This window comes from Nipponia nippon, unplaced genomic scaffold (genome assembly GCF_047370975.1).
Source record: "Nipponia nippon isolate SJK-2023a ecotype South Korea unplaced genomic scaffold, ASM4737097v1 scaffold_10, whole genome shotgun sequence".
NCBI classification, from domain to species: Eukaryota; Metazoa; Chordata; class Aves; order Pelecaniformes; family Threskiornithidae; genus Nipponia; species Nipponia nippon.
Genome location: NW_028262291.1, coordinates 16,670,746 through 16,680,022, shown reverse-complemented (window position 1 = coordinate 16,680,022; position 9,277 = coordinate 16,670,746). Strand labels below are relative to the sequence as shown.

At 41.7% G+C, this 9,277-nt stretch overlaps 1 pseudogene across 1 annotated transcript in view; it reads left to right on the top strand.

Moving 5' to 3' along the window:
* Nucleotides 1-1,280: 1,280 nt before the first annotated feature.
* Nucleotides 1,281-9,277, top strand: part of LOC148057092 (uncharacterized) — a 13,573-nt pseudogene continuing 5,576 nt past the window's right edge. The window contains exons 1-3 of the transcript XR_015702036.1: nucleotides 1,281-1,302; nucleotides 3,181-7,095; nucleotides 7,868-7,964. The product of XR_015702036.1 is annotated as an uncharacterized LOC148057092 (transcript). The remainder of the gene's footprint in view (nucleotides 1,303-3,180; nucleotides 7,096-7,867; nucleotides 7,965-9,277) is intronic.

Here is a 9,277-nt window from a genome sequence, read left to right as displayed (position 1 = left end):
TCTTAACAGTGGTGCTTTGAGGAAGCAGTTCAGATAGCAACCTGTAAGGAACAATCTTGGAAGCTGCTGAAGTTTAAACATCTGACTCTTAATGTAAGAAAAAACAGATTTGCCTTTTTAAGATGTTTTCTGTCAATGGTGTAGCATTTCACTGCCTCAGTAAAACACTGACATGAGTAAGCTATTGGGATAGATTCTATAAACTAATTCAGTATTAGCTGCCAGGGAGCCCAGATGAAGATACCATCGTGGCTCCTCTGTATTTTTAACTTTCTACAGTAACTAACAAAAACTGTTTCTCAGTGTATGCACTTGAGACCGTGCAAGATAGTTTAACCTCACTACTCATCTAGAAGTGTGTTGTATTCACTCTGTTTCATTGGGACCATCTAAAATTTTCTGTTGTATTTCCTAGAATTATCCATTCAAGGCAATGAACACTGGGACCATGATCAAGCTACTGGGTTTTTTTACTTTTTAATTCTTTTTAGCTGGAGAAAGGCTCTAGGTCTGTCAACCCAGACAGCTACATCAGCTGTGAGCACCTTCCTGCCTGGTTGGGAAAAAAAAGTCTCTTCTGAAGCAAAAGAGATATATTAATTCAAAATTGGTTCAGTTGGGAATTAAATCTGCATTTCAGATAAATACAGGTTAAATAAAGCCTGATTATTTCACCACTTTCTGATCATTTAACCATGCAAGATCAGTTAGATTTCTTAATCTGTAAAGCACTTTGTCATTTGTCTTTTAGATGGTGACTGGAATGTACACTGCTAGCCTCCCTAAGACACTGTATAACTGTCTCTTCGCACAGTGATCATTGCTTACATTTTGTCTGTTTCATATGAAAAATTATTCAAGGACACATTTGTAATTTTACAGTCAAGAAGTACTTTCTCATAATTGGCATGGGATGCTAATGGTTTTCAAATTTTGTACAAATGCTTGGGTTTTAATGTGTTTGCATTTGCTGCATATTTGTAAATTGGCTAGGAAGGAACTAAATTTGAGGGGTTTTAATTCCTGACCTTGTATCCAAAACCATGTTTACTGTTTGCCAGATTAATAGTATTAATCTAAGGAGAGTACTTCAGTACTTGTCCAAAGTGCATCTGAATTTGAGGTCAAGAAAAACTGGAAGAATGCTCATATTGGTTTATGAAGATCTGATGTTAAGCTAATGATTTAATTGTATTTAATGAAATTCTGGTTTGGTTTTTAGATTTTTAAGTCACTGTTTGACAATGTGCCTTTTTTACTAAATTGTGTCAAAAGAAATAATGAATGTAGGAGTACAAAAAGGTTGGTTGGTTTCTGCTATCTCAGATTCTATATCCTTAAACTTGATAGTGTGAACTGACATATTTATCATAAAACCCTTCCAGGTCTGGCTTTGATTGCACAATTACAGTAGCTACTTCTTTACTGCTAATGCTAAATCAAATGAAGGGCACTTTCTATTGATGACTACTTTTTAAAAATGTCTTGTATTAACACTTGAGCTGTATCTCACTTTACAGTGATGTCTTTTGGAGGCCAGGGTTTTGCATATCACAGGAAGCCTTAGTGTGCAACTCTGTGCTGTGCTTTAAAATAAAAATCTTTCAAGAAGTATATGAGATCTCTATGGGAAATCTGGATTTATTTTTGTGTAAAGCCCAAAATATTGTCCAGGAAAACTAATTTTCTATTTTTTTTGCATTTTGTAACATAATCTAGTAGCTGATGCATATTTCTAGATATACCGTATTTCTGGAGACCAAAACATGTCAGAAAGAAAATAAATATATGGAGAGACTGGTGTTTAAATTGTGATGAATGTACTTCTATTTATTTTGGTGAGTGGGTGTGATGCAATATTAAAGTGGTAGTGTGTAAATAAAGGTGCTTGTAGTTTTAGCCAATTTTTTTTTCTTCGGGGATATCATTTGTGCACAATGTCTCTTTACACAATGTGACAAATCAGGTTAAAAACTCGTACATAGCTTAACTGTTTTCTGGTGCTGTTCGAGAAAGTGTATACTTTTGCACACACCAAATGCATATAAGTTTTGCAGAGTATGTATACAATAAATTACAGGCATTAAACATTTTACTGCTATTTCTCATTGGTTTGTTTTATGGAAGATTTTTCAGAATTCTTTTCTGCTGGTTTCCATACAACAGCTGTCACATACAACAGCGTTAGGCCGCACGTTCTCCAAGAATGGTTCTCTTGTTCTCTTGCAGCCAGCAAGAATGTATGAAAAATTAATGGAGTCACTTAAGCCTTCAGAAAAGATCCGAAAATCATTGGTGTCTCCTGCAGTTTAGGCTTGTGACAACGTATATTTGGAGGTACATGTTGCAATGGATGCGCTCAGCCCCTAGACCAGGCTGGCGGTGGTTTGGTGCAGGCTCCAGAAGAGACAAAGCCCTGAGCTGTAGCTGGGCTGGGAACTCCTCTAGTTTCAATCTGCTCTCTGAAAACCCACAAAGGAGCAGAGCGACTCCTTTATCAAGGAACAAAGAAAGTTGTGGGCACAGGGAGTCTCCTGCATACCTCTTCTATCGCATGTAATTTGACTACAAGCCAACCACTTTATCCTATAAATATGACAGCCTCGGTGAGCCTTCTTGGGGCTCTCCCTGCTAGGCAGCGTGGCTGCATGGCGGTGATCTCCCCTTGGGCTGGGACACCTCTCAAGGCTGCTCCTCGAGGCAGAGAGACCTTTTACAACGACAGTTCTTTGGTAAGCGACCGATAGCGCGCATAACCTTGTAGTATGGTAACTTTGATTTTGTCTTGGTAACTTTGATTGCATGCTGAATGGATGCTAATGAGACATTCTATAAACTTTGCATGTACAATCCCTTAGACGTAAACCGTTGACCAAGTCTGAGACTAGGATTGGACCTAGCTGCACCTAAGCTCCATCAGGAGTTTTGGAAGCAAGGCATCCTTTCTGAAGCTCGTGACTCAACAAGAGGGTCTTCCTTACTCTGCATCTCCGGCCTCTCTGAATCATTCTAACTCAAGTGTAGCTCAGCTTTCCTTTGTATGCTTCTTCCATGCAGTAATTAATAGTGAACCTTGCCATCGAACTCTTACAAGATCGTATAAAACCACTTTTGCTAATATATTTGTCAATGATTCCTTAAGTGTTCTAAATCAGGCCCATTCATGACAAATTGGTGTAGTCAGCAGGGTGGCAAGTAGTATCACTGATTACTTACGAAAGCATGGAATAAGGAGGAGTCCCAAATTCTCAGAAGAATGGGCTTGTGATAATTGGCATGATTGGGAAGCTATGGAAAAACAGCTAAATACAGCCCAAGGGCATATAAAAGATGGGAAAGGAATTATTTGCAAAATGCTAGGTACTTGTTTAGAAGCTGCTCATCAATTTAAGAAGAATAACAATAAAAGAGAGCAGGACCTAAAAGAAGAAATAGAAGGCAGAAAGGCAGCTGAATTAGTACTGTCTCTGAAAACTGGCCAGCTACAGAAACAGTTACAGGAGGAAAAGGAGAAAGAACAAAAACTAGAAGAAAGGATCGAAATCATGCTTATGCATGCTCCTCGTTCCCCTGACACTGTACAGATTAGAAAATTAATTGCATCCCTAGAAGAATGGGATGGGAACATATGGGGTAACCCCAATAATAGTAACTCAGGAGTTGATGACTCTCTATTTTCTTCAAATCTTGCTGAATATGAAGGCAGACCCATTACTAAAGCAGAACAATCCGAAGGACCTCGGGGTGGTGCTCCACGATACACCGTATGAACCGCTCCCTGGGATCTGTTACATCTGGCAAATTTACAAGAAAAACACGGCAGGAAGCTGGGTGAAATGGCAACAAGGGTAGTTGTGGTGAGTCTGCCTGAGTGGCGGTGACCGAATACTGCTGACGGGAGACGAAGTGAATGGCTTTTAGGGTCCAGGAGTTCTCTTAAATTTAAGACCCAACCTGGCAGATGCATCCCATCCTATTACTAGCAGGAGAGCTTATTGGGCTGGAGGAACAGATGCTACTGAACAAGGTGATCCCTCCATAATCCCCATAAGATCTCTTAACAAGCTCTCTGCAGCCATCACAGAAGCTGCCTGCATACAAGCCATGCATAGATAGGAACCCAGTGATATCCCAATATCTGCTACAATTGATTATGTGATGCTAAAACCACTACTTAGAGGAGCCTCGGCAATTCTTAAACCCTACTTAATTGCAAAGTGGGATGAAATTAAAAGAAACATAGAACACAACGAGGGATTAGGTGAAAATGATCCCCGCAACCAGCTCGCTACCTGGGCAGAATCAGTGCATGACATTTTAAACCATGCCCGTGAAATGGGGTGGGACCACGTGTTGACCGAAAAATCAGACCCAAGGCCCTGAACAGGAGAACATCAAGTGAGACCAGTAAAAGTACCCCCACAGGGACCAGGAATCAGCCAAGGGAAAATATTCCTAAGGATCCTCAAACTTCACCTAAAGACCCTCAGGCAGAATCCCGAGAAAGGAGAAATGAACTGTGGAAGAAAGCGTTAGCACTAGGCATTCCCAGAGCTGCAATTCAAGGTCAGCCTACTGGCATTGTCTTGAGGCTGATTGAAGCATTCCAGAAACAAGAGAATGGTGAAAGGAAGAAGTGTATTTCACAACTCCTCCTGGCCAGTCCCCAGAAAGGGAGACAACCCCTTCCTCTCCCTTAAGGAAGAATTGCAGAACATGAAGGAAAAAACAAGTAATGTCCAGAAGGCAACTGGGCCTGCCTGTCCAGAAAGTGGATCAGTGGGTAAGTGATGACGGCCCATACACTTTAATTCCAGTCGGTCCTCAAGGACAATTGGTGAAGTTTTTAATAGATATGGGAGCACACATTTCAATGTTAACACAACAGGATGCCGAGATGCTGGGTGTCCGACCTGGATGGCAAAGAGTTAAAATTACCGGAGTGAACAGGGCAAGCGCTATTTGCCAAACCGTGAAAGTTAATCAATGGCTCCCAGGCGAGAAGCCCGTGATGTCTACTTGCTTTGCAATCAAAGATCACAATGAAAATACTTCAGGTTTTGATGTTTTGAATGGCTGAAGCTGGCACTGCTGGGCGGCAATGTGCGGTCCTTCGGTTCAAATATTAACCCAGACCCTGATAAAAATCGGGAGGCTACAGTGCGTGTACTCTGCGCTGCCCCTGCACTCCCCGATTCAAAGGTTACTAATGTACCGCAGTACCCGATTTCTGCTGCGGCACGGAACGGGATTTCTGACGTAATAGCAGACTTAGAAAAGCGGGACCTTATTTCCAGAACCCACTCCCAGTATAATTCACCCGTCTGGCCATTCTGAAAGCTGGATGGGAGATGGTGTCTGACAATTGATTATCGGTGCTTAAATGCCAACACAGCTCCGCTAATGGCTGCAGTACTTAATATTGCAACTGTAACAGCCACGTTACAAGCAGCTGGACACCCATGGACGGCAGTGCTAGATGTGAAGGATAAGTTCTTTATGGTCCCCTCTCAGGAGAAGGATAAAGAGAAATTTGCTTTTACTTGGGAAGGTATACAATACACCTTTAACAGACTCCCACGGGGGTATAAACCTTCACCTACAATCGTTCACGCTGCGCTTGCTGAACTCTTACAGTCAGTCTCACTCCCTCAAGATGTGAAACTGTACCAATAAATATATGATATATAATTGGAAGGACGTCCCCTGAAAAGGTGGGGGAAGCGGCAGCAGCAGTGTGGCAAACACTACATAAAGCAGAAGTTGAAATTCCACCCCAAAAATGTCAGGGACTGAGTAGAGAAGTAAAATTTTTAGGTACCTGGTGGACTGCAGGCAGTGCAGCAATCCCACCGGACACCCAAAGTAAAATAGAACAATTGCAGATGCCCCAATCTAGGAAGGAATTACAACTTATAGGTACTTTAGGGTACTGGAGAAAACACGTACCTGGATTGCCTATCATTGCTCGCCCACTCTATTCACTTCTACGAAAGGGAAAACCATGGGAGTAGAACACCGAGCATGAAGAGGCAGTCAAAACTCTAATAAAGACGTATCAGTCCCTGGGGCCAGTACGCCCCCGTGACCCTATTATAGCAGAATGGGGTTTTGCAGAACATGGTACTTCATGCAGTCTATTCCAGACCAGGCGGAGCGGGCCAAAAAGACCTTTTATGTTTAGCTCGACTGCATTTAAAGAGACAGAACAGAGGTATTCTGAATGGGAAACGGGACTTTTGTCTTTAGTCCAAGCAGTTAACAAGTTGAGAAAATACATCCTCTTTGTTTTCAAGCCTACCAACTCCTGATTTCATCCAAAGTGACAATGGCTCACATTTTTCCAGCAAGGAAGTACAAGCATGGGCAAAACAGGAGGAAATAGAGCGGGTATTCCATACCCCCTACTACTTTCAATCAAATGGGATGGTAGAAAGAGCTAATGGCTTATTAAAAAGGAGCCTTAAGCCACAGGAGACCCAGTGGGATACTCGACTCTCTGAAGTACTTCATCAACTGAATAATTGATATGGGCCCACTGGGAGCCCTGGGAGCCAAGTATTCTCTACAAAAGACGGCCCTGATATTCCACCTCCACCTCCGGATGAAAGAAAACATTCAGTAAAATTACAGCCAGGTGGGACAGATACACTGACCAGGCTGGCGGTGGTTTGGTGCAGGCTCCGGAAGAGGTAAAGGCCACAGCCGTAGTCGGGCTGGGAACTCCTCTAGTTTCAATCTGCTCTCTGAAAACCCACAAAGGAGCAGAGCGGCACCGTGAGCATCGATGCATATGAGCTTGGAACACCGATCATGCGGTTGACACATGAATAGTGGGTGGCTTTTCCAAGACTCATTTATCAAGGAACAAAGAAAGTTGTGGGCACAAGGAGTCTCCTGCATACCTCTTCTATCGCATGTAATTTGACTACAAGCCAACCACTTTATCCTATAAATATGACAGCCTCGGTGAGCCTTCTTGGGGCTCTCCCTGCTAGGCAGCGTGGCTGCATGGCGGTGATCTCCCCTTGGGCTGGGACACCTCTCAAGGCTGCTCCTCGAGGCAGAGAGACCTTTTACAACGACAGATCTTTGGTAAGCGACCGATAGCGCGCATAACCTTGTAGTATGGTAACTTTGATTTTGTCTTGGTAACTTTGATTGCATGCTGAACGGATGCTAATGAGACATTCTATAAACTTTGCATGTACAATCCCTTAGACGTAAACCGTTGACCAAGTCTGAGACTAGGATTGGATCCAGGTGCACCTAGACCCCTCTCTGAGGAAGGAGTTTCAGAAGCAAAGGGGTCCTTTCTGAAGCTCGTGACTCAACAAGAGGGTCCTCCTTACCCTTCGTATTTCCAGCCTCTCTGAATCATTCTAACTCAAGTGTAGCTCAGCTTTCCTTTGTATGCTTCTTCCATGCAGTAATTAATAGAGTGATCCTTTCCTCTTTCCTTTCCTTTCCTTTCCTTTCCTTTCCTTTCCTTTCCTTTCCTTTCCTTTCCTTTCCTTTCCTTTCCTTTCCTTTCCTTTCCTTTCCTTTCCTTTCCTTTCCTTTCCTTTCCTTTCCTTTCCTTTCCTTTCCTTTCCTTTCCTTTCCTTTCCTTTCCTTTCCTTTCCTTTCCTTTCCTTTCCTTTCCTTTCCTTTCCTTTCCTTTCCTTTCCTTTCCTTTCCTCAGTTGCACTTTTACAACACCATATTAAAACCACTTTTGTTAATACCTTTGTTGGTGATTCCTTAAGCGTTCTAAATCACCCATTCGTGACACATTTATTTTAGAATGATAATATACACGTGTGCCAGTTGCCTTTAATATCTTTCATTTGGAGTCTGGTGTTTCATCCTGCACTTTCATAAGCAGCATCTTCCTCGGATTCTCTTATTCCCATGGGAAGAATCTGAACCTCCTCGATGATTGCTGTCTGCTACGGAACGGTTTACTGCTTCCACAGGCGGAGGTAAATACCAGTGACAGTTCTGACCAGCTAGTGCTGCAGCCCACTTCCAAACAGATAAATGAATACACATCAAAGCGAGCCCATCTGCCTTTCCTTTGAAAAAGCAATGCTTGCACACTCTTGTGCTTAAAAAAAAAAATTATTTTTTTTTTAATCATATTGCAAATTAGCACTGCATCAGTGTCCTACAGGTACCTTGTTTTGAAGGTATGAAATCTTACCTTGTTTGGAATTACCTTGTATGCAAGTCCCTTGAGATTTTTAATGTATCTTAATAGCTGTAATCAGTCCTTATTTCAAAGCAAATATATTCTGTTCAGGTGGAGATAATAACTCAATTCTAAACTGAGTTATTATCTTAATCCAGCCAGTAAAGCTGTACTTCTCTGGAAGCAACAGAATTATTTTACTCAGGTTTGGAAAAAAATAATTACAGGTTTCCCTCATTTGAGGGCAGTTTTTAGTTGTAATTTATTTGAAATAACATTTTAGTTCCACAGGACAGAACTGCAGTTTAGTCATCCCATAGATAGCCTTTTCTTACCACTTGAAATGCATATGGAAACATTTATTTATTTTTCCACGAGCCTAGGGATCCAAAAAGCCTTTGACATATCATCATTAACATACTATGTGGGAGGAAATTAAAGACAGAAGAGGTTCCTGAAGTAATGAAACATGTCACCAGTTGAGTCCTAATTTCTCTGTCCACAACTGATGAATGGTTTTGTTTTCCCAAACCACCTTGTGCTTCATTTGGGGATTTTCTCTGTTCAGTTCTTCATGGGAGTCTTGGGTTTAGCCTACCTCCTTTTCCCCTGCACTGACAAATGTCCACATTTTTTGTATGCTGGATGCAACTTCTGCCCAGTTTCTCAACATTCCTCAGTTGAGGAAAGGCAAGTATCTGATGTATACTATGCGCATGAAAGTTGATAGCACTTGACAATTTAAAGAGAATCAAGAGCTTCAGTGGTTTTTTTTTTCTTGTTAAAGGAATGGGCTTGATTCTTACTTGAAAAACACTTGAGCGTAGTGCTCCAGGTTTTATAGAGCACTCAGAATAACTATGAGAGCATACTTATGCACACACTGAGTGTAAAAGGATGTTTTTGAGTGCCTTACATGTACTTCTCAATGTATTTAAACTCTTGTGGACTTCTTCATGAGAGGTAACTAGCTTCCTTGAATGATACAGCTAAGGATATATGATATTTGTTATGTGTGTGTCCTCAGCTCCCTATCACAGCAACTCTCCTCCCTGCCAGCTTATTTTTTCCCCCCAGCTCTTGTGTTGCATAAATACTTTGTGG